This window comes from Diuraphis noxia, unplaced genomic scaffold (genome assembly GCF_037042655.1).
Source record: "Diuraphis noxia isolate RWA-SAM2 unplaced genomic scaffold, SU_Dnox_SAM2 contig0001, whole genome shotgun sequence".
Lineage (NCBI taxonomy): Eukaryota > Metazoa > Arthropoda > Insecta > Hemiptera > Aphididae > Diuraphis > Diuraphis noxia.
Genome location: NW_028301711.1, coordinates 2,955,337 through 2,982,029, shown reverse-complemented (window position 1 = coordinate 2,982,029; position 26,693 = coordinate 2,955,337).

Genomic DNA, 26,693 nt, shown 5'->3' with positions numbered 1-26,693 from the left:
TCGTAAAAAAATTTTGAAAAACAGGTGATGAATCCGCTAAATATCGTCTTAGGTCATTTCTATTAAACTAATCATACTTTTTATATTTTTAACGTTAAGTTCACATAATTATACATCTAAAACACGTCTTTACAATACATTTGGGTGAATATAAAAGGTCGTAAAAAATTTTTGAAAAACAGGTGATGATTCCGCTAAATATCGTCATAAGTCATTTCTATTAAACTAATCATACTTTTTATATTTTTAACGTTAAGTTCACATTATTTTACATCTAAAACACGTATTTACAATACATTTGGGTGAATACAAAAAATAGAAAAAAAATTTGGGAAAAAATTTGGTAATAAATGGTGATAATTCCGCTAAATATCGTTTACAGTCATTTGTATTGAACTAATCATACTTTTTATATTTTTATCGTTAAGTTCAGATAATTTTACATCTAAAACACGTCTTTACAATACATTTGGGTGAATATAAAAGGTCGTAAAAAAATTTTGAAAAACAGGTGATGAATCCGCTAAATACCGTCTTAAGTCATTTCTATTAAACTAATCATACTTTTTATATTTTTAACGTTAAGATCACATAATTTAACATCTAAAACACGTATTTACAATACATTTGGGTGAATAAAAAAAATAGAAAAAAAATTTGGGAAAAAATTTGGTAAAAAATGGTGATAATTCCGCTAAATATCGTTTAAAGACATTTGTATTGAACTAATCATACTTTTTATATTTCTATCGTTAAGTTCACATAATTTTACATCTAAAACACCTCTTTACAATACATTTGGAAGAATATAAAAGGTCGTAAAAAAATTTTGAAAAACAGGTGATGATTCCGCTAAATATCGTCATAAGTCATTTCTATTAAACTAATCATACTTTTTATATTTTTAACGTTAAGTTCACATTATTTTACATCTAAAACACGTATTTACAATACATTTGGGTGAATACAAAAAATAGAAAAAAAATTTGGGAAAAAATTTGGTAATAAATGGTGATAATTCCGCTAAATATCGTTTACAGTCATTTGTATTGAACTAATCATACTTTTTATATTTTTATCGTTAAGTTCAGATAATTTTACATCTAAAACACGTCTTTACAATACATTTGGGTGAATATAAAAGGTCGTAAAAAAATTTTGAAAAACAGGTGATGAATCCGCTAAATACCGTCTTAAGTCATTTCTATTAAACTAATCATACTTTTTATATTTTTAACGTTAAGATCACATAATTTAACATCTAAAACACGTATTTACAATACATTTGGGTGAATAAAAAAAATAGAAAAAAAATTTGGGAAAAAATTTGGTAAAAAATGGTGATAATTCCGCTAAATATCGTTTAAAGACATTTGTATTGAACTAATCATACTTTTTATATTTCTATCGTTAAGTTCACATAATTTTACATCTAAAACACCTCTTTACAATACATTTGGAAGAATATAAAAGGTCGTAAAAAAATTTTGAAAAACAGGTGATGATTCCGCTAAATATCGTCATAAGTCATTTCTATTAAACTAATCATACTTTTTATATTTTTAACGTTAAGTTCACATTATTTTACATCTAAAACACGTATTTACAATACATTTGGGTGAATACAAAAAATAGAAAAAAAATTTGGGAAAAAATTTGGTAATAAATGGTGATAATTCCGCTAAATATCGTTTACAGTCATTTGTATTGAACTAATCATACTTTTTATATTTTTATCGTTAAGTTCAGATAATTTTACATCTAAAACACGTCTTTACAATACATTTGGGTGAATATAAAAGGTCGTAAAAAAATTTTGAAAAACAGGTGATGAATCCGCTAAATACCGTCTTAAGTCATTTCTATTAAACTAATCATACTTTTTATATTTTTAACGTTAAGATCACATAATTTAACATCTAAAACACGTATTTACAATACATTTGGGTGAATAAAAAAAATAGAAAAAAAATTTGGGAAAAAATTTGGTAAAAAATGGTGATAATTCCGCTAAATATCGTTTAAAGACATTTGTATTGAACTAATCATACTTTTTATATTTCTATCGTTAAGTTCACATAATTTTACATCTAAAACACCTCTTTACAATACATTTGGAAGAATATAAAAGGTCGTAAAAAAATTTTGAAAAACAGGTGATGATTCCGCTAAATATCGTCATAAGTCATTTCTATTAAACTAATCATACTTTTTATATTTTTAACGTTAAGTTCACATTATTTTACATCTAAAACACGTATTTACAATACATTTGGGTGAATACAAAAAATAGAAAAAAAATTTGGGAAAAAATTTGGTAATAAATGGTGATAATTCCGCTAAATATCGTTTACAGTCATTTGTATTGAACTAATCATACTTTTTATATTTTTATCGTTAAGTTCAGATTATTTTACATCTAAAACACGTATTTACAATACATTTGGGTGAATATAAAAGGTCGTAAAAAAATTTTGAAAAACAGGTGATGAATCCGCTAAATATCGTCTTAGGTCATTTCTATTAAACTAATCATACTTTTTATATTTTTATCGTTAAGTTCACATAATTTTACATCTAAAACACGTCTTTACAATACATTTGGGTGAATATAAAAGGTCGTAAAAAATTTTTGAAAAACAGGTGATGAATCCGCTAAATATCGTCTTAAGTCGTTTCTATTAAACTAATCATACTTTTTATATTTTTAACGTTAAGATCACATTATTTTACATCTAAAACACGTATTTACAATACATTTGGGTGAATAAAAAAAATTGAAAAAAAATTTGGGAAAAAAATTGGTAAAAAATGGTGATAACTCCGCAAAGTGTCGTTTAAAGTCATTTGTATAGAACTAATCATACTTTTTATATTTTTATCGTTAAGTTCTCATAATTTTACATCTAAAACACCTCTTTACAATACATTTGGGTGAATATAAAAGGTCGTAAAAAAATTTTGAAAAACAGGTGATGAATCCGCTAAATATCGTCTTAGGTCATTTCTATTAAACTAATCATACTTTTTATATTTTTAACGTTAAGTTCACATTATTTTACATCTAAAACACGTATTTACAATACATTTGGGTGAATACAAAAAATAGAAAAAAAATTTGGGAAAAAATTTGGTAAAAAATGGTGATAATTCCGCTAAATATCGTTTAAAGTCATTTGTATTGAACTAATCATACTTTTTATATTTTTATCGTTAAGTTCACATAATTATACATCTAAAACACGTCTTTACAATACATTTGGGTGAATATAAAAGGTCGTAAAAAAATTTTGAAAAACAGGTGATGAATCCGCTAAATATCGTCTTAAGTCATTTCTATTAAACTAATCATACTTTTTATATTTTTCACGTTAAGTTCACATTATTTTACATCTAAAACACGTATTTACAATACATTTGGGTGAATACAAAAAATAGAAAAAAAATTTGGGAAAAAATTTGGTAAAAAATGGTGATAATTCCGCTAAATATCGTTTAAAGTCATTTGTATTGAACTAATCATACTTTTTATATTTTTATCGTTAAGTTCACATAATTTTACATCTAAAACACGTCTTTACAATACATTTGGGTGAATATAAAAGGTCGTAAATAAATTTTGAAAAACAGGTGATGAATCCGCTAAATATCGTCTTAAGTCATTTCTATTAAATTAATCATACTTTTTATATTTTTCACGTTAAGTTCACATTATTTTACATCTAAAACACGTATTTACAATACATTTGGGTGAATACAAAAAATAGAAAAAAAATTTGGGAAAAAATTTGGTAAAAAATGGTGATAATTCCGCTAAATATCGTTTAAAGTCATTTGTATTGAACTAATCATACTTTTTATATTTTTATCGTTAAGTTCACATAATTTTACATCTAAAACACGTCTTTACAATACATTTGGGTGAATATAAAACGTCGTAAAAAAATTTTGAAAAACATGTGATGAATCCGCTAAATATCGTCTTAAGTCATTTCTATTAAACTAATCATACTTTTTATATTTTTAACGTTAAGATCACATTATTTTACATCTAAAACACGTATTTACAATACATTTGGGTGAATAAAAAAAATAGAAATAAAATTTGGGAAAAAATTTGGTAAAAAATGGTGATAATTCCGCTAAATATCGTTTAAAGACATTTGTATTGAACTAATCATACTTTTTATATTTTTATCGTTAAGTTAACATAATTTTACATCTAACACACGTCTTTACAATACATTTGGGTGAATATAAAACGTCGTAAAAAATTTTTGAAAAACAGGTGATGAATCCGCTAAATATCGTCTTAAGTCATTTCTATTAAACTAATCATACTTTTTATATTTTTAACGTTATATTCTGATAATTTTTCATCTAAAACACGTCTTTACAATACATTTGGGTGAATATAAAAGGTCGTAAAAAAATTTTGAAAAACAGGTGATGAATCCGCTAAATATCGTCTTAGGTCATTTCTATTAAACTAATCATACTTTTTATATTTTTAACGTTAAGTTCACATAATTATACATCTAAAACACGTCTTTACAATACATTTGGGTGAATATAAAAGGTCGTAAAAAAATTTTGAAAAACAGTTGATGATTCCGCTAAATATCGTCATAAGTCATTTCTATTAAACTAATCATACTTTTTATATTTTTAACGTTAAGTTCACATTATTTTACATCTAAAACACGTATTTACAATACATTTGGGTGAATACAAAAAATAGAAAAAAAATTTGGGAAAAAATTTGGTAATAAATGGTGATAATTCCGCTAAATATCGTTTACAGTCATTTGTATTGAACTAATCATACTTTTTATATTTTTATCGTTAAGTTCAGATAATTTTACATCTAAAACACGTCTTTACAATACATTTGGGTGAATATAAAAGGTCGTAAAAAAATTTTGAAAAACAGGTGATGAATCCGCTAAATATCGTCTTAAGTCATTTCTATTAAACTAATCATACTTTTTATATTTTTAACGTTAAGATCACATTATTTTACATCTAAAACACGTATTTACAATACATTTGGGTGAATAAAAAAAATAGAAAAAAAATTTGGGAAAAAATTTGGTAAAAAATGGTGATAATTCCGCTAAATATCGTTTAAAGACATTTGTATTGAACTAATCATACTTTTTATATTTTTATCGTTAAGTTCACATAATTTTACATCTAAAACACCTCTTTACAATACATTTGGAAGAATATAAAGGGTCGTAAAAAAATTTTGAAAAACAGGTGATGAATCCGCTAAATATCGTCTTAGGTCATTTCTATTAAACTAATCATACTTTTTATATTTTTAACGTTAAGTTCACATTATTTTACATCTAAAACACGTATTTACAATACATTTGGGTGAATACAAAAAATAGAAAAAAAATTTGGGATAAAATTTGGTAAAAAATGGTGATAAATCCGCTAAATATCGTTTAAAGTCATTTGTATTGAACTAATCATACGTTTTATATTTTTAACGTTAAGTTCATATTATTTTACATCTAAAACTCGTATTTACAATACATTTGGGTGAAAACAAAAAATAGAAAAAAAATTTGGGAAAAAAATTGGTAAAAAATGGTGATAACTCCGCAAAGTGTCGTTTAAAGTCATTTGTATAGAACTAATCATACTTTTTATATTTTTATCGTTAAGTTCACATAATTTTACATCTAAAACATGTCTTTACAATACATTTGGGTGAATATAAAAGGTCGTAAATAAATTTTGAAAAACAGGTGATGAATCCGCTAAATATCGTCTTAAGTCATTTCTATTAAATTAATCATACTTTTTATATTTTTCACGTTAAGTTCACATTATTTTACATCTAAAACACGTATTTACAATACATTTGGGTGAATACAAAAAATAGAAAAAAAATTTGGGAAAAAATTTGGTAAAAAATGGTGATAATTCCGCTAAATATCGTTTAAAGTCATTTGTATTGAACTAATCATACTTTTTATATTTTTATCGTTAAGTTCACATAATTTTACATCTAAAACACGTCTTTACAATACATTTGGGTGAATATAAAACGTCGTAAAAAAATTTTGAAAAACAGGTGATGAATCCGCTAAATATCGTCTTAAGTCATTTCTATTAAACTAATCATACTTTTTATATTTTTAACGTTAAGATCACATTATTTTACATCTAAAACACCTATTTACAATACATTTGGGTGAATAAAAAAAATAGAAAAAAAATTTGGGAAAAAATTTGGTAAAAAATGGTGATAATTCCGCTAAATATCGTTTAAAGACATTTGTATTGAACTAATCATACTTTTTATATTTTTATCGTTAAGTTCACATAATTTTACATCTAAAACACCTCTTTACAATACATTTGGAAGAATATAAAAGGTCGTAAAAAAATTTTGAAAAACAGGTGATGAATCCGCTAAATATCGTCTTAGGTCATTTCTATTAAACTAATCATACTTTTTATATTTTTAACGTTAAGTTCACATTATTTTACATCTAAAACACGTATTTACAATACATTTGGGTGAATACAAAAAATAGAAAAAAAATTTGGGATAAAATTTGGTAAAAAATGGTGATAAATCCGCTAAATATCGTTTAAAGTCATTTGTATTGAACTAATCATCCGTTTTATATTTTTAACGTTAAGTTCATATTATTTTACATCTAAAACTCGTATTTACAATACATTTGGGTGAAAACAAAAAATAGAAAAAAAATTTGGGAAAAAAATTGGTAAAAAATGGTGATAATTCCGCTAAATATCGTTTAAAGTCATTTGTATTGAACTAATCATACTTTTTATATTTTTATCGTTAAGTTCAGATAATTTTACATCTAACACACGTCTTTACAATACATTTGGGTGAATATAAAACGTCGTAAAAAATTTTTGAAAAACAGGTGATGAATCCGCTAAATATCGTCTTAAGTCATTTCTATTAAACTAATCATACTTTTTATATTTTTAACGTTATATTCTGATAATTTTTCATCTAAAACACGTCTTTACAATACATTTGGGTGAATATAAAAGGTCGTAAAAAAATTTTGAAAAACAGGTGATGAATCCGCTAAATATCGTCTTAGGTCATTTCTATTAAACTAATCATACTTTTTATATTTTTAACGTTAAGTTCACATAATTATACATCTAAAACACGTCTTTACAATACATTTGGGTGAATATAAAAGGTCGTAAAAAAATTTTGAAAAACAGGTGATGATTCCGCTAAATATCGTCATAAGTCATTTCTATTAAACTAATCATACTTTTTATATTTTTAACGTTAAGTTCACATTATTTTACATCTAAAACACGTATTTACAATACATTTGGGTGAATACAAAAAATAGAAAAAAAATTTGGGAAAAAATTTGGTAATAAATGGTGATAATTCCGCTAAATATCGTTTACAGTCATTTGTATTGAACTAATCATACTTTTTATATTTTTATCGTTAAGTTCAGATAATTTTACATCTAAAACACGTCTTTACAATACATTTGGGTGAATATAAAAGGTCGTAAAAAAATTTTGAAAAACAGGTGATGAATCCGCTAAATATCGTCTTAAGTCATTTCTATTAAACTAATCATACTTTTTATATTTTTCACGTTAAGTTCACATTATTTTACATCTAAAACACGTATTTACAATACATTTGGGTGAATATAAAAGGTCGTAAAAAAATTTTGAAAAACAGGTGATGAATCCGCTAAATATCGTCTTAGGTCATTTCTATTAAACTAATCATACTTTTTATATTTTTATCGTTAAGTTCACATAATTTTACATCTAAAACACGTCTTTACAATACATTTGGGTGAATATAAAAGGTCGTAAAAAAATTTTGAAAAACAGGTGATGAATCCGCTAAATATCGTCTTAAGTCATTTCTATTAAACTAATCATACTTTTTATATTTTTAACGTTAAGATCACATTATTTTACATCTAAAACACGTATTTACAATACATTTGGGTGAATAAAAAAAATAGAAAAAAAATTTGGGAAAAAAATTGGTAAAAAATGGTGATAACTCCGCAAAGTGTCGTTTAAAGTCATTTGTATTGAACTAATCATACTTTTTATATTTTTATCGTTATGTTCTCATAATTTTACATCTAAAACACCTCTTTACAATACATTTGGGTGAATATAAAAGGTCGTAAAAAAATTTTGAAAAACAGGTGATGAATCCGCTAAATATCGTCTTAGGTCATTTCTATTAAACTAATCATACTTTTTATATTTTTAACGTTAAGTTCACATTATTTTACATCTAAAACACGTATTTACAATACATTTGGGTGAATACAAAAAATAGAAAAAAAATTTGGGAAAAAATTTGGTAAAAAATGGTGATAATTCCGCTAAATGTCGTTTAAAGTCATTTGTATTGAACTAATCATACTTTTTATATTTTTATCGTTAAGTTCACATAATTATACATCTAAAACACGTCTTTACAATACATTTGGGTGAATATAAAAGGTCGTAAAAAAATTTTGAAAAACAGGTGATGAATCCGCTAAATATCGTCTTAAGTCATTTCTATTAAACTAATCATACTTTTTATATTTTTAACGTTAAGATCACATTATTTTACATCTAAAACACGTATTTACAATACATTTGGGTGAATAAAAAAAATAGAAAAAAAATTTGGGAAAAAAATTGGTAAAAAATGGTGATAACTCCGCAAAGTGTCGTTTAAAGTCATTTGTATTGAACTAATCATACTTTTTATATTTTTATCGTTAAGTTCTCATAATTTTACATCTAAAACACCTCTTTACAATACATTTGGGTGAATATAAAAGGTCGTAAAAAAATTTTGAAAAACAGGTGATGAATCCGCTAAATATCGTCTTAGGTCATTTCTATTAAACTAATCATACTTTTTATATTTTTAACGTTAATTTCACATTATTTTACATCTAAAACACGAATTTACAATACATTTGGGTGAATACAAAAAATAGAAAAAAAATTTGGGAAAAAATTTGGTAAAAAATGGTGATAATTCCGCTAAATATCGTTTAAAGTCATTTGTATTGAACTAATCATACTTTTTATATTTTTATCGTTAAGTTCACATAATTTTACATCTAAAACACGTCTTTACAATACATTTGGGTGAATATAAAAGGTCGTAAAAAAATTTTGAAAAACAGGTGATGAATCCGCTAAATATCGTCTTAAGTCATTTCTATTAAACTAATCATACTTTTTATATTTTTAACGTTAAGATCACATTATTTTACATCTAAAACACGTATTTACAATACATTTGGGTGAATAAAAAAAATAGAAAAAAAAATTTGGGAAAAAAATTGGTAAAAAATGGTGATAACTCCGCAAAGTGTCTTTTAAAGTCATTTGTATTGAAATAATCATACTTTTTATATTTTTATCGTTAAGTTCTCATAATTTTACATCTAAAACACCTCTTTACAATACATTTGGGTGAATATAAAAGGCCGTAAAAAAATTTTGAAAAACAGGTGATGAATACGCTAAATATTGTCTTAGGTCATTTCTATTAAACTAATCATACTTTTTATATTTTTAACGTTAAGTTCACATTATTTTACATCTAAAACACGTATTTACAATACATTTGGGTGAATACAAAAAATAGAAAAAAAATTTGGGAAAAAATTTGGTAAAAAATGGTGATAATTCCGCTAAATATCGTTTAAAGTCATTTGTATTGAACTAATCATACTTTTTATATTTTTATCGTTAAGTTCACATAATTTTACATCTAAAACACGTCTTTACAATACATTTGGGTGAATATAAAAGGTCGTAAAAAAATTTTGAAAAACAGGTGATGAATCTGCTAAATATCGTCTTAAGTCATTTCTATTAAACTAATCATACTTTTTATATTTTTAACGTTAAGATCACATTATTTTACATCTAAAACACGTATTTACAATACATTTGGGTGAATAAAAATAATAGAATAAAAATTTGGGAAAAAAATTGGTAAAAAATGGTGATAACTCCGCAAAGTGTCTTTTAAAGTCATTTGTATTGAACTAATCATACTTTTTATATTTTTATCGTTAAGTTCTCATAATTTTACATCTAAAACACCTCTTTACAATACATTTGGGTGAATATAAAAGGTCGTAAAAAAATTTTGAAAAACAGGTGATGAATCCGCTAAATATCGTCTTAGGTCATTTCTATTAAACTAATCATACTTTTTATATTTTTAACGTTAAGTTCACATTATTTTACATCTAAAACACGTATTTACAATACATTTGGGTGAATACAAAAAATAGAAAAAAAATTTGGGAAAAAATTTGGTAAAAAATGGTGATAATTCCGCTAAATATCGTTTAAAGTCATTTGTATTGAACTAATCATACTTTTTATATTTTTAACGTTAAGTTCATATTATTTTACATCTAAAACTCGTATTTACAATACATTTGGGTGAAAACAAAAAATAGAAAAAAAATTTGGGAAAAAAATTGGTAAAAAATGGTGATAATTCCGCTAAATATCGTTTAAAGTCATTTGTATTGAACTAATCATACTTTTTATATTTTTATCGTTAAGTTAACATAATTTTACATCTAACACACGTCTTTACAATACATTTGGGTGAATATAAAACGTCGTAAAAAATTTTTGAAAAACAGGTGATGAATCCGCTAAATATCGTCTTAAGTCATTTCTATTAAACTAAATCATACTTTTTATATTTTTAACGTTATGTTCAGATAATTTTACATCTAAAACACGTCTTTACAATACATTTGGGTGAATATAAAAGGTCGTAAAAAAATTTTGAAAAACAGGTGATGAATCCGCTAAATATCGTCTTAGGTCATTTCTATTAAACTAATCATACTTTTTATATTTTTAACGTTAAGTTCACATAATTATACATCTAAAACACGTCTTTACAATACATTTGGGTGAATATAAAAGGTCGTAAAAAAATTTTGAAAAACAGGTGATGATTCCGCTAAATATCGTTATAAGTCATTTCTATTAAACTAATCATACTTTTTATATTTTTAACGTTAAGTTCACATTATTTTACATCTAAAACACGTAATTACAATACATTTGGGTGAATACAAAAAATAGAAAAAAAATTTGGGAAAAAATTTGGTAAAAAATGGTGATAATTCCGCTAAATATCGTTTAAAGTCATTTGTATTGAACTAATCATACTTTTTATATTTTTCACGTTAAGTTCACATTATTTTACATCTAAAACACGTATTTACAATACATTTGGGTGAATAAAAAAAATAGAAAAAAAATTTGGGAAAAAAATTGGTAAAAAATGGTGATAACTCCGCAAAGTGTCGTTTAAAGTCATTTGTATTGAACTAATCATACTTTTTATATTTTTATCGTTAAGTTCTCATAATTTTACATCTAAAACACCTCTTTACAATACATTTGGAAGAATATAAAAGGTCGTAAAAAAATTTTGAAAAACAGGTGATGAATCCGCTAAATATCGTCTTAGGTCATTTCTATTAAACTAATCATACTTTTTATATTTTTAACGTTAAGTTCACATTATTTTACATCTAAAACACGTATTTACAATACATTTGGGTGAATACAAAAAATAGAAAAAAAATTTGGGATAAAATTTGGTAAAAAATGGTGATAAATCCGCTAAATATCGTTTAAAGTCATTTGTATTGAACTAATCATACTTTTTATATTTTTAACGTTAAGTTCATATTATTTCACATCTAAAACTCGTATTTACAATACATTTGGGTGAAAACAAAAAATAGAAAAAAAATTTGGGAAAAAAATTGGTAAAAAATGGTGATAATTCCGCTAAATATCGTTTAAAGTCATTTGTATTGAACTAATCATACTTTTTATATTTTTATCGTTAAGTTAACATAATTTTACATCTAACACACGTCTTTACAATACATTTGGGTGAATATAAAACGTCGTAAAAAATTTTTGAAAAACAGGTGATGAATCCGCTAAATATCGTCTTAAGTCATTTCTATTAAACTAAATCATACTTTTTATATTTTTAACGTTATGTTCAGATAATTTTACATCTAAAACACGTCTTTACAATACATTTGGGTGAATATAAAAGGTCGTAAAAAAATTTTGAAAAACAGGTGATGAATCCGCTAAATATCGTCTTAGGTCATTTCTATTAAACTAATCATACTTTTTATATTTTTAACGTTAAGTTCACATAATTATACATCTAAAACACGTCTTTACAATACATTTGGGTGAATATAAAAGGTCGTAAAAAAATTTTGAAAAACAGGTGATGATTCCGCTAAATATCGTTATAAGTCATTTCTATTAAACTAATCATACTTTTTATATTTTTAACGTTAAGTTCACATTATTTTACATCTAAAACACGTATTTACAATACATTTGGGTGAATACAAAAAATAGAAAAAAAATTTGGGAAAAAATTTGGTAAAAAATGGTGATAATTCCGCTAAATATCGTTTAAAGTCATTTGTATTGAACTAATCATACTTTTTATATTTTTATCGTTAAGTTCACATAATTATACATCTAAAACACGTCTTTACAATACATTTGGGTGAATATAAAAGGTCGTAAAAAAATTTTGAAAAACAGGTGATGAATCCGCTAAATATCGTCTTAAGTCATTTCTATTAAACTAATCATACTTTTTATATTTTTAACGTTAAGATCACATTATTTTACATCTAAAACACGTATTTACAATACATTTGGGTGAATAAAAAAAATAGAAAAAAAATTTGGGAAAAAAATTGGTAAAAAATGGTGATAACTCCGCAAAGTGTCTTTTAAAGTCATTTGTATTGAAATAATCATACTTTTTATATTTTTATCGTTAAGTTCTCATAATTTTACATCTAAAACACGTATTTACAATACATTTGGGTGAATACAAAAAATAGAAAAAAAATTTGGGATAAAATTTGGTAAAAAATGGTGATAAATCCGCTAAATATCGTTTAAAGTCATTTGTATTGAACTAATCATACTTTTTATATTTTTAACGTTAAGTTCATATTATTTTACATCTAAAACTCGTATTTACAATACATTTGGGTGAAAACAAAAAATAGAAAAAAAATTTGGGAAAAAAATTGGTAAAAAATGGTGATAATTCCGCTAAATATCGTTTAAAGTCATTTGTATTGAACTAATCATACTTTTTATATTTTTATCGTTAAGTTAACATAATTTTACATCTAACACACGTCTTTACAATACATTTGGGTGAATATAAAACGTCGTAAAAAATTTTTGAAAAACAGGTGATGAATCCGCTAAATATCGTCTTAAGTCATTTCTATTAAACTAAATCATACTTTTTATATTTTTAACGTTATGTTCAGATAATTTTACATCTAAAACACGTCTTTACAATACATTTGGGTGAATATAAAAGGTCGTAAAAAAATTTTGAAAAACAGGTGATGAATCCGCTAAATATCGTCTTAGGTCATTTCTATTAAACTAATCATACTTTTTATATTTTTAACGTTAAGTTCACATAATTATACATCTAAAACACGTCTTTACAATACATTTGGGTGAATATAAAAGGTCGTAAAAAAATTTTGAAAAACAGGTGATGATTCCGCTAAATATCGTTATAAGTCATTTCTATTAAACTAATCATACTTTTTATATTTTTAACGTTAAGTTCACATTATTTTACATCTAAAACACGTATTTACAATACATTTGGGTGAATACAAAAAATAGAAAAAAAATTTGGGAAAAAATTTGGTAAAAAATGGTGATAATTCCGCTAAATATCGTTTAAAGTCATTTGTATTGAACTAATCATACTTTTTATATTTTTATCGTTAAGTTCACATAATTATACATCTAAAACACGTCTTTACAATACATTTGGGTGAATATAAAAGGTCGTAAAAAAATTTTGAAAAACAGGTGATGAATCCGCTAAATATCGTCTTAAGTCATTTCTATTAAACTAATCATACTTTTTATATTTTTAACGTTAAGATCACATTATTTTACATCTAAAACACGTATTTACAATACATTTGGGTGAATAAAAAAAATAGAAAAAAAATTTGGGAAAAAAATTGGTAAAAAATGGTGATAACTCCGCAAAGTGTCTTTTAAAGTCATTTGTATTGAAATAATCATACTTTTTATATTTTTATCGTTAAGTTCTCATAATTTTACATCTAAAACACCTCTTTACAATACATTTGGGTGAATATAAAAGGTCGTAAAAAAATTTTGAAAAACAGGTGATGAATCCGCTAAATATCGTCTTAGGTCATTTCTATTAAACTAATCATACTTTTTATATTTTTAACGTTAAGTTCACATTATTTTACATCTAAAACACGTATTTACAATACATTTGGGTGAATAAAAAAAATAGAAAAAAAATTTGGGAAAAAAATTGGTAAAAAATGGTGATAACTCCGCAAAGTGTCGTTTAAAGTCATTTGTATTGAACTAATCATACTTTTTATATTTTTATCGTTAAGTTCTCATAATTTTACATCTAAAACACCTCTTTACAATACATTTGGAAGAATATAAAAGGTCGTAAAAAAATTTTGAAAAACAGGTGATGAATCCGCTAAATATCGTCTTAGGTCATTTCTATTAAACTAATCATACTTTTTATATTTTTAACGTTAAGTTCACATTATTTTACATCTAAAACACGTATTTACAATACATTTGGGTGAATACAAAAAATAGAAAAAAAATTTGGGATAAAATTTGGTAAAAAATGGTGATAAATCCGCTAAATATCGTTTAAAGTCATTTGTATTGAACTAATCATACTTTTTATATTTTAAACGTTAAGTTCATATTATTTTACATCTAAAACTCGTATTTACAATACATTTGGGTGAAAACAAAAAATAGAAAAAAAATTTGGGAAAAAAATTGGTAAAAAATGGTGATAATTCCGCTAAATATCGTATAAAGTCATTTGTATTGAACTAATCATACTTTTTATATTTTTATCGTTAAGTTAACATAATTTTACATCTAACACACGTCTTTACAATACATTTGGGTGAATATAAAACGTCGTAAAAAATTTTTGAAAAACAGGTGATGAATCCGCTAAATATTGTCTTAAGTCATTTCTATTAAACTAATCATACTTTTTATATTTTTAACGTTATGTTCAGATAATTTTACATCTAAAACACGTCTTTACAATACATTTGGGTGAATATAAAAGGTCGTAAAAAAATTTTGAAAAACAGGTGATGAATCCGCTAAATATCGTCTTAGGTCATTTCTATTAAACTAATCATACTTTTTATATTTTTAACGTTAAGTTCACATAATTATACATCTAAAACACGTCTTTACAATACATTTGGGTGAATATAAAAGGTCGTAAAAAAATTTTGAAAAACAGGTGATGATTCCGCTAAATATCGTTATAAGTCATTTCTATTAAACTAATCATACTTTTTATATTTTTAACGTTAAGTTCACATTATTTTACATCTAAAACACGTATTTACAATACATTTGGGTGAATACAAAAAATAGAAAAAAAATTTGGGAAAAAATTTGGTAATAAATGGTGATAATTCCGCTAAATATCGTTTACAGTCATTTGTATTGAACTAATCATACTTTTTATATTTTTATCGTTAAGTTCAGATAATTTTACATCTAAAACACGTCTTTACAATACATTTGGGTGAATATAAAAGGTCGTAAAAAAATTTTGAAAAACAGGTGATGATTCCGCTAAATATCGTCTTAAGTCATTTCTATTAAACTAATCATACTTTTTATATTTTTAACCTTAAGTTCACATTATTTTACATCTAAAACACGTATTTACAATACATTTGGGTGAAAACAAAAAATAGAAAAAAAATTTGGGAAAAAAATTGGTAAAAAATGGTGATAACTCCGCAAAGTGTCGTTTAAAGTCATTTGTATTGAACTAATCATACTTTTTATATTTTTATCGTTAAGTTCTCATAATTTTACATCTAAAACACCTCTTTACAATACATTTGGGTGAATATAAAAGGTCGTAAAAAAATTTTGAAAAACAGGTGATGAATCCGCTAAATATCGTCTTAGGTCATTTCTATTAAACTAATCATACTTTTTATATTTTTAACGTTAAGTTCACATTATTTTACATCTAAAACACGTATTTACAATACATTTGGGTGAATACAAAAAATAGAAAAAAAATTTGGGAAAAAATTTGGTAAAAAATGGTGATAATTCCGCTAAATATCGTTTAAAGTCATTTGTATTGAACTAATCATACTTTTTATATTTTTATCGTTAAGTTCTCATAATTTTACATCTAAAACACCTCTTTACAATACATTTGGGTGAATATAAAAGGTCGTAAAAAAATTTTGAAAAACAGGTGATGAATCCGCTAAATATCGTCTTAGGTCATTTTTATTAAACTAATCATACTTTTTATATTTTTAACGTTAAGTTCACATTATTTTACATCTAAAACACGTATTTACAATACATTTGGGTGAATACAAAAAATAGAAAAAAAATTTGGTAAAAAATGGTGATAATTCCGCTAAATATCGTTTAAAGTCATTTGTATTGAACTAATCATACTTTTTATATTTTTATCGTTAAGTTCACATAATTATACATCTAAAACACGTCTTTACAATACATTTGGGTGAATATAAAAGGTCGTAAAAAAATTTTGAAAAACAGGTGATGAATCCGCTAAATATCGTCTTAAGTCATTTCTATTAAACTAATCATACTTTTTATATTTTTCACGTTAAGTTCACATTATTTTACATCTAAAACACGTATTTACAATACATTTGGGTGAATAAAAAAAATAGAAAAAAAATTTGGGAAAAAAATTGGTAAAAAATGGTGATAACTCCGCAAAGTGTCGTTTAAAGTCATTTGTATTGAACTAATCATACTTTTTATATTTTTATCGTTAAGTTCTCATAATTTTACATCTAAAACACCTCTTTACAATACATTTGGGTGAATATAAAAGGTCGTAAAAAAATTTTGAAAAACAGGTGATGAATCCGCTAAATATCGTCTTAGGTCATTTCTATTAAACTAATCATACTTTTTATATTTTTAACGTTAAGTTCACATTATTTTACATCTAAAACACGTATTTACAATACATTTGGGTGAATAAAAAAAATAGAAAAAAAATTTGGGAAAAAAATTGGTAAAAAATGGTGATAACTCCGCAAAGTGTCGTTTAAAGTCATTTGTATTGAACTAATCATACTTTTTATATTTTTATCGTTAAGTTCTCATAATTTTACATCTAAAACACCTCTTTACAATACATTTGGAAGAATATAAAAGGTCGTAAAAAAATTTTGAAAAACAGGTGATGAATCCGCTAAATATCGTCTTAGGTCATTTCTATTAAACTAATCATACTTTTTATATTTTTAACGTTAAGTTCACATTATTTTACATCTTAAACACGTATTTACAATACATTTGGGTGAAAACAAAAAATAGAAAAAAAATTTGGGAAAAAAATTGGTAAAAAATGGTGATAATTCCGCAAAGTATCGTTTAAAGTCATTTCTATTAAACTAATCATACTTTTTATATTTTTAACGTTATGTTCAGATAATTTTACATCTAAAACACGTCTTTACAATACATTTGGGTGAATATAAAAGGTCGTAAAAAAATTTTGAAAAACAGGTGATGAATCCGCTAAATATCGTCTTAGGTCATTTCTATTAAACTAATCATACTTTTTATATTTTTAACGTTAAGTTCACATAATTATACATCTAAAACACGTCTTTACAATACATTTGGGTGAATATAAAAGGTCGTAAAAAAATTTTGAAAAACAGGTGATGATTCCGCTAAATATCGTTATAAGTCATTTCTATTAAACTAATCATACTTTTTATATTTTTAACGTTAAGTTCACATTATTTTACATCTAAAACACGTATTTACAATACATTTGGGTGAATACAAAAAATAGAAAAAAAATTTGGGAAAAAATTTGGTAATAAATGGTGATAATTCCGCTAAATATCGTTTACAGTCATTTGTATTGAACTAATCATACTTTTTTATTTTTATCGTTAAGTTCAGATAATTTTACATCTAAAACACGTCTTTACAATACATTTGGGTGAATATAAAAGGTCGTAAAAAAATTTTGAAAAACAGGTGATGATTCCGCTAAATATCGTCTTAAGTCATTTCTATTAAACTAATCATACTTTTTATATTTTTAACGTTAAGTTCACATTATTTTACATCTAAAACACGTATTTACAATACATTTGGGTGAAAACAAAAAATAGAAAAAAAATTTGGGAAAAAAATTGGTAAAAAATGGTGATAACTCCGCAAAGTGTCGTTTAAAGTCATTTGTATAGAACTAATCATACTTTTTATATTTTTATCGTTAAGTTCTCATAATTTTACATCTAAAACACCTCTTTACAATACATTTGGGTGAATATAAAAGGTCGTAAAAAAAATTTGAAAAACAGGTGATGAATCCGCTAAATATCGTCTTAGGTCATTTCTATTAAACTAATCATACTTTTTATATTTTTAACGTTAAGTTCACATTATTTTACATCTAAAACACGTATTTACAATACATTTGGGTGAATACAAAAAATAGAAAAAAAATTTGGGAAAAAATTTGGTAAAAAATGGTGATAATTCCGCTAAATATCGTTTAAAGTCATTTGTATTGTACTAATCATACTTTTTATATTTTTATCGTTAAGTTCACATAATTATACATCTAGAACACGTCTTTACAATACATTTGGGTGAATATAAAAGGTCGTAAAAAAATTTTGAAAAACAGGTGATGAATCCGCTAAATATCGTCTTAAGTCATTTCTATTAAACTAATCATACTTTTTATATTTTTCACGTTAAGTTCACATTATTTTACATCTAAAACACGTCTTTACAATACATTTGGGTGAATATAAAAGGTCGTAAAAAAATTTTGAAAAACAGGTGATGAATCCGCTAAATATCGTCTTAAGTCATTTCTATTAAACTAATCATACTTTTTATATTTTTAACGTTAAGATCACATTATTTTACATCTAAAACACGTATTTACAATACATTTGGGTGAATAAAGAAAATAGAAAAAAAATTTGGGAAAAAAATTGGTAAAAAATGGTGATAACTCCGCAAAGTGTCTTTTAAAGTCATTTGTATTGAACTAATCATACTTTTTATATTTTTATCGTTAAGTTCACATAATTATACATCTAAAACACGTCTTTACAATACATTTGGGTGAATATAAAAGGTCGTAAAAAAATTTTGAAAAACAGGTGATGAATCCGCTAAATATCGTCTTAAGTCATTTCTATTAAACTAATCATACTTTTTATATTTTTCACGTTAAGTTCACATTATTTTACATCTAAAACACGTATTTACAATACATTTGGGTGAATAAAAAAAATAGAAAAAAAATTTGGGAAAAAAATTGGTAAAAAATGGTGATAACTCCGCAAAGTGTCGTTTAAAGTCATTTGTATTGAACTAATCATACTTTTTATATTTTTATCGTTAAGTTCTCATAATTTTACATCTAAAACACCTCTTTACAATACATTTGGAAGAATATGAAAGGTCGTAAAAAAATTTTGAAAAACAGGTGATGAATCCGCTAAATATCGTCTTAGGTCATTTCTATTAAACTAATCATACTTTTTATATTTTTAACGTTAACTTCACATTATTTTACATCTAAAACACGTATTTACAATACATTTGGGTGAATACAAAAAATAGAAAAAAAATTTGGGATAAAATTTGGTAAAAAATGGTGATAAATCCGCTAAATATCGTTTAAAGTCATTTGTATTGAACTAATCATACTTTTTATATTTTTAACGTTAAGATCACATTATTTTACATCTAAAACACGTATTTACAATACATTTGGGTGAATAAAGAAAATAGAAAAAAAATTTGGGAAAAAAATTGGTAAAAAATGGTGATAACTCCGCAAAGTGTCTTTTAAAGTCATTTGTATTGAACTAATCATACCTTTTATATTTTTATCGTTAAGTTCTCATAATTTTACATCTAAAACACTTCTTTACAATACATTTGGGTGAATATAAAAGGTCGTAAAAAAATTTTGAAAAACAGGTGATGAATCCGCTAAATATCGTCTTAGGTCATTTCTATTAAACTAATCATACTTTTTATATTTTTAACGTTAAGTTCACATTATTTTACATCTAAAACACGTATTTACAATACATTTGGGTGAATACAAAAAATAGAAAAAAAATTTGGGAAAAAATTTGGTAAAAAATGGTGATAATTCCGCTAAATATCGTTTAAAGTCATTTGTATTGAACTAATCATACTTTTTATATTTTTATCGTTAAGTTCTCATAATTTTACATCTAAAACACCTCTTTACAATACATTTGGGTGAATATAAAAGGTCGTAAAAAAATTTTGAAAAACAGGTGATGAATCCGCTAAATATCGTCTTAGGTCATTTCTATTAAACTAATCATACTTTTTATATTTTTAACGTTAAGTTCACATTATTTTACATCTAAAACACGTATTTACAATACATTTGGGTGAATACAAAAAATAGAAAAAAAATTTGGGAAAAAATTTGGTAAAAAATGGTGATAATTCCGCTAAATATCGTTTAAAGTCATTTGTATTGAACTAATCATACTTTTTATATTTTTATCGTTAAGTTCACATAATTATACATCTAAAACACGTCTTTACAATACATTTGGGTGAATATAAAAGGTCGTAAAAAAATTTTGAAAAACAGGTGATGAATCCGCTAAATATCGTCTTAAGTCATTTCTATTAAACTAATCATACTTTTTATATTTTTCACGTTAAGTTCACATTATTTTACATCTAAAACACGTATTTACAATACATTTGGGTGAATAAAAAAAATAGAAAAAAAATTTGGGAAAAAAATTGGTAAAAAATGGTGATAACTCCGCAAAGTGTCGTTTAAAGTCATTTGTATTGAACTAATCATACTTTTTATATTTTTATCGTTAAGTTCTCATAATTTTACATCTAAAACACCTCTTTACAATACATTTGGAAGAATATGAAAGGTCGTAAAAAAATTTTGAAAAACAGGTGATGAATCCGCTAAATATCGTCTTAGGTCATTTCTATTAAACTAATCATACTTTTTATATTTTTAACGTTAAGTTCACATTATTTTACATCTAAAACACGTATTTACAATACATTTGGGTGAATACAAAAAATAGAAAAAAAATTTGGGATAAAATTTGGTAAAAAATGGTGATAAATCCGCTAAATATCGTTTAAAGTCATTTGTATTGAACTAATCATACTTTTTATATTTTTATCGTTAAGTTCACATAATTTTACATCTAAAACACGTCTTTACAATACATTTGGGTGAATATAAAAGGTCGTAAAAAAATTTTGAAAAACAGGTGATGAATCCGCTAAATATCGTCTTAAGTCATTTCTATTAAACTAATCATACTTTTTATATTTTTAACGTTAAGTTCACATTATTTTACATCTAAAACACGTATTTACAATACATTTGGGTGAATATAAAAGGTCGTAAAAAAATTTTGAAAAACAGGTGATGAATCCGCTAAATATCGTCTTAAGTCATTTCTATTAAACTAATCATACTTTTTATATTTTTCACGTTAAGTTCACATTATTTTACATCTAAAACACGTATTTACAATACATTTGGGTGAATAAAAAAAATAGAAAAAAAATTTGGGAAAAAAATTGGTAAAAAATGGTGATAACTCCGCAAAGTGTCGTTTAAAGTCATTTGTATTGAACTAATCATACTTTTTATATTTTTATCGTTAAGTTCTCATAATTTTACATCTAAAACACCTCTTTACAATACATTTGGAAGAATATGAAAGGTCGTAAAAAAATTTTGAAAAACAGGTGATGAATCCGCTAAATATCGTCTTAGGTCATTTCTATTAAACTAATCATACTTTTTATATTTTTAACGTTAAGTTCACATTATTTTACATCTAAAACACGTATTTACAATACATTTGGGTGAATACAAAAAATAGAAAAAAAATTTGGGATAAAATTTGGTAAAAAATGGTGATAAATCCGCTAAATATCGTTTAAAGTCATTTGTATTGAACTAATCATACTTTTTATATTTTTAACGTTAAGATCACATTATTTTACATCTAAAACACGTATTTACAATACATTTGGGTGAATAAAGAAAATAGAAAAAAAATTTGGGAAAAAAATTGGTAAAAAATGGTGATAACTCCGCAAAGTGTCTTTTAAAGTCATTTGTATTGAACTAATCATACCTTTTATATTTTTATCGTTAAGTTCTCATAATTTTACATCTAAAACACTTCTTTACAATACATTTGGGTGAATATAAAAGGTCGTAAAAAAATTTTGAAAAACAGGTGATGAATCCGCTAAATATCGTCTTAGGTCATTTCTATTAAACTAATCATACTTTTTATATTTTTAACGTTAAGTTCACATTATTTTACATCTAAAACACGTATTTACAATACATTTGGGTGAATACAAAAAATAGAAAAAAAATTTGGGAAAAAATTTGGTAAAAAATGGTGATAATTCCGCTAAATATCGTTTAAAGTCATTTGTATTGAACTAATCATACTTTTTATATTTTTATCGTTAAGTTCTCATAATTTTACATCTAAAACACCTCTTTACAATACATTTGGGTGAATATAAAAGGTCGTAAAAAAATTTTGAAAAACAGGTGATGAATCCGCTAAATATCGTCTTAGGTCATTTCTATTAAACTAATCATACTTTTTATATTTTTAACGTTAAGTTCACATTATTTTACATCTAAAACACGTATTTACAATACATTTGGGTGAATAAAAAAAATAGAAAAAAAATTTGGGAAAAAAATTGGTAAAAAATGGTGATAACTCCGCAAAGTGTCGTTTAAAGTCATTTGTATTGAACTAATCATACTTTTTATATTTTTATCGTTAAGTTCTCATAATTTTACATCTAAAACACCTCTTTACAATACATTTGGAAGAATATGAAAGGTCGTAAAAAAATTTTGAAAAACAGGTGATGAATCCGCTAAATATCGTCTTAGGTCATTTCTATTAAACTAATCATACTTTTTATATTTTTAACGTTAAGTTCACATTATTTTACATCTAAAACACGTATTTACAATACATTTGGGTGAATACAAAAAATAGAAAAAAAATTTGGGATAAAATTTGGTAAAAAATGGTGATAAATCCGCTAAATATCGTTTAAAGTCATTTGTATTGAACTAATCATACTTTTTATATTTTTAACGTTAAGATCACATTATTTTACATCTAAAACACGTATTTACAATACATTTGGGTGAATAAAGAAAATAGAAAAAAAATTTGGGAAAAAAATTGGTAAAAAATGGTGATAACTCCGCAAAGTGTCTTTTAAAGTCATTTGTATTGAACTAATCATACCTTTTATATTTTTATCGTTAAGTTCTCATAATTTTACATCTAAAACACTTCTTTACAATACATTTGGGTGAATATAAAAGGTCGTAAAAAAATTTTGAAAAACAGGTGATGAATCCGCTAAATATCGTCTTAGGTCATTTCTATTAAACTAATCATACTTTTTATATTTTTAACGTTAAGTTCACATTATTTTACATCTAAAACACGTATTTACAATACATTTGGGTGAATACAAAAAATAGAAAAAAAATTTGGGAAAAAATTTGGTAAAAAATGGTGATAATTCCGCTAAATATCGTTTAAAGTCATTTGTATTGAACTAATCATACTTTTTATATTTTTATCGTTAAGTTCTCATAATTTTACATCTAAAACACCTCTTTACAATACATTTGGGTGAATATAAAAGGTCGTAAAAAAATTTTGAAAAACAGGTGATGAATCCGCTAAATATCGTCTTAGGTCATTTCTATTAAACTAATCATACTTTTTATATTTTTAACGTTAAGTTCACATTATTTTACATCTAAAACACGTATTTACAATACATTTGGGTGAATACAAAAAATAGAAAAAAAATTTGGGAAAAAATTTGGTAAAAAATGGTGATAATTCCGCTAAATATCGTTTAAAGTCATTTGTATTGAACTAATCATACTTTTTATATTTTTATCGTTAAGTTCACATAATTATACATCTAAAACACGTCTTTACAATACATTTGGGTGAATATAAAAGGTCGTAAAAAAATTTTGAAAAACAGGTGATGAATCCGCTAAATATCGTCTTAAGTCATTTCTATTAAACTAATCATACTTTTTATATTTTTCACGTTAAGTTCACATTATTTTACATCTAAAACACGTATTTACAATACATTTGGGTGAATAAAAAAAATAGAAAAAAAATTTGGGAAAAAAATTGGTAAAAAATGGTGATAACTCCGCAAAGTGTCGTTTAAAGTCATTTGTATTGAACTAATCATACTTTTTATATTTTTATCGTTAAGTTCTCATAATTTTACATCTAAAACACCTCTTTACAATACATTTGGAAGAATATAAAAGGTCGTAAAAAAATTTTGAAAAACAGGTGATGAATCCGCTAAATATCGTCTTAGGTCATTTCTATTAAACTAATCATACTTTTTATATTTTTAACGTTAAGTTCACATTATTTTACATCTAAAACACGTATTTACAATACATTTGGGTGAATACAAAAAATAGAAAAAAAATTTGGGATAAAATTTGGTAAAAAATGGTGATAAATCCGCTAAATATCGTTTAAAGTCATTTGTATTGAACTAATCATACTTTTTATATTTTTATCGTTAAGTTCTCATAATTTTACATCTAAAACACCTCTTTACAATACATTTGGGTGAATATAAAAGGTCGTAAAAAAATTTTGAAAAACAGGTGATGAATCCGCTAAATATCGTCTTAGGTCATTTCTATTAAACTAATCATACTTTTTATATTTTTAACGTTAAGTTCACATTATTTTACATCTAAAACACGTATTTACAATACATTTGGGTGAATACAAAAAATAGAAAAAAAATTTGGGAAAAAATTTGGTAAAAAATGGTGATAATTCCGCTAAATATCGTTTAAAGTCATTTGTATTGAACTAATCATACTTTTTATATTTTTATCGTTAAGTTCACATAATTATACATCTAAAACACGTCTTTACAATACATTTGGGTGAATATAAAAGGTCGTAAAAAAATTTTGAAAAACAGGTGATGAATCCGCTAAATATCGTCTTAAGTCATTTCTATTAAACTAATCATACTTTTTATATTTTTCACGTTAAGTTCACATTATTTTACATCTAAAACACGTATTTACAATACATTTGGGTGAATAAAAAAAATAGAAAAAAAATTTGGGAAAAAAATTGGTAAAAAATGGTGATAACTCCGCAAAGTGTCGTTTAAAGTCATTTGTATTGAACTAATCATACTTTTTATATTTTTATCGTTAAGTTCTCATAATTTTACATCTAAAACACCTCTTTACAATAAATTTGGAAGAATATGAAAGGTCGTAAAAAAATTTTGAAAAACAGGTGATGAATCCGCTAAATATCGTCTTAGGTCATTTCTATTAAACTAATCATACTTTTTATATTTTTAACGTTAAGTTCACATTATTTTACATCTAAAACACGTATTTACAATACATTTGGGTGAATACAAAAAATAGAAAAAAAATTTGGGATAAAATTTGGTAAAAAATGGTGATAAATCCGCTAAATATCGTTTAAAGTCATTTGTATTGAACTAATCATACTTTTTATATTTTTAACGTTAAGATCACATTATTTTACATCTAAAACACGTATTTACAATACATTTGGGTGAATAAAGAAAATAGAAAAAAAATTTGGGAAAAAAATTGGTAAAAAATGGTGATAACTCCGCAAAGTGTCTTTTAAAGTCATTTGTATTGAACTAATCATACCTTTTATATTTTTATCGTTAAGTTCTCATAATTTTACATCTAAAACACTTCTTTACAATACATTTGGGTGAATATAAAAGGTCGTAAAAAAATTTTGAAAAACAGGTGATGAATCCGCTAAATATCGTCTTAGGTCATTTCTATTAAACTAATCATACTTTTTATATTTTTAACGTTAAGTTCACATTATTTTACATCTAAAACACGTATTTACAATACATTTGGGTGAATACAAAAAATAGAAAAAAAATTTGGGAAAAAATTTGGTAAAAAATGGTGATAATTCCGCTAAATATCGTTTAAAGTCATTTGTATTGAACTAATCATACTTTTTATATTTTTATCGTTAAGTTCTCATAATTTTACATCTAAAACACCTCTTTACAATACATTTGGGTGAATATAAAAGGTCGTAAAAAAATTTTGAAAAACAGGTGATGAATCCGCTAAATATCGTCTTAGGTCATTTCTATTAAACTAATCATACTTTTTGTATTTTTAACGTTAAGTTCACATTATTTTACATCTAAAACACGTATTTACAATACATTTGGGTGAATACAAAAAATAGAAAAAAAATTTGGGAAAAAATTTGGTAAAAAATGGTGATAATTCCGCTAAATATCGTTTAAAGTCATTTGTATTGAACTAATCATACTTTTTATATTTTTAT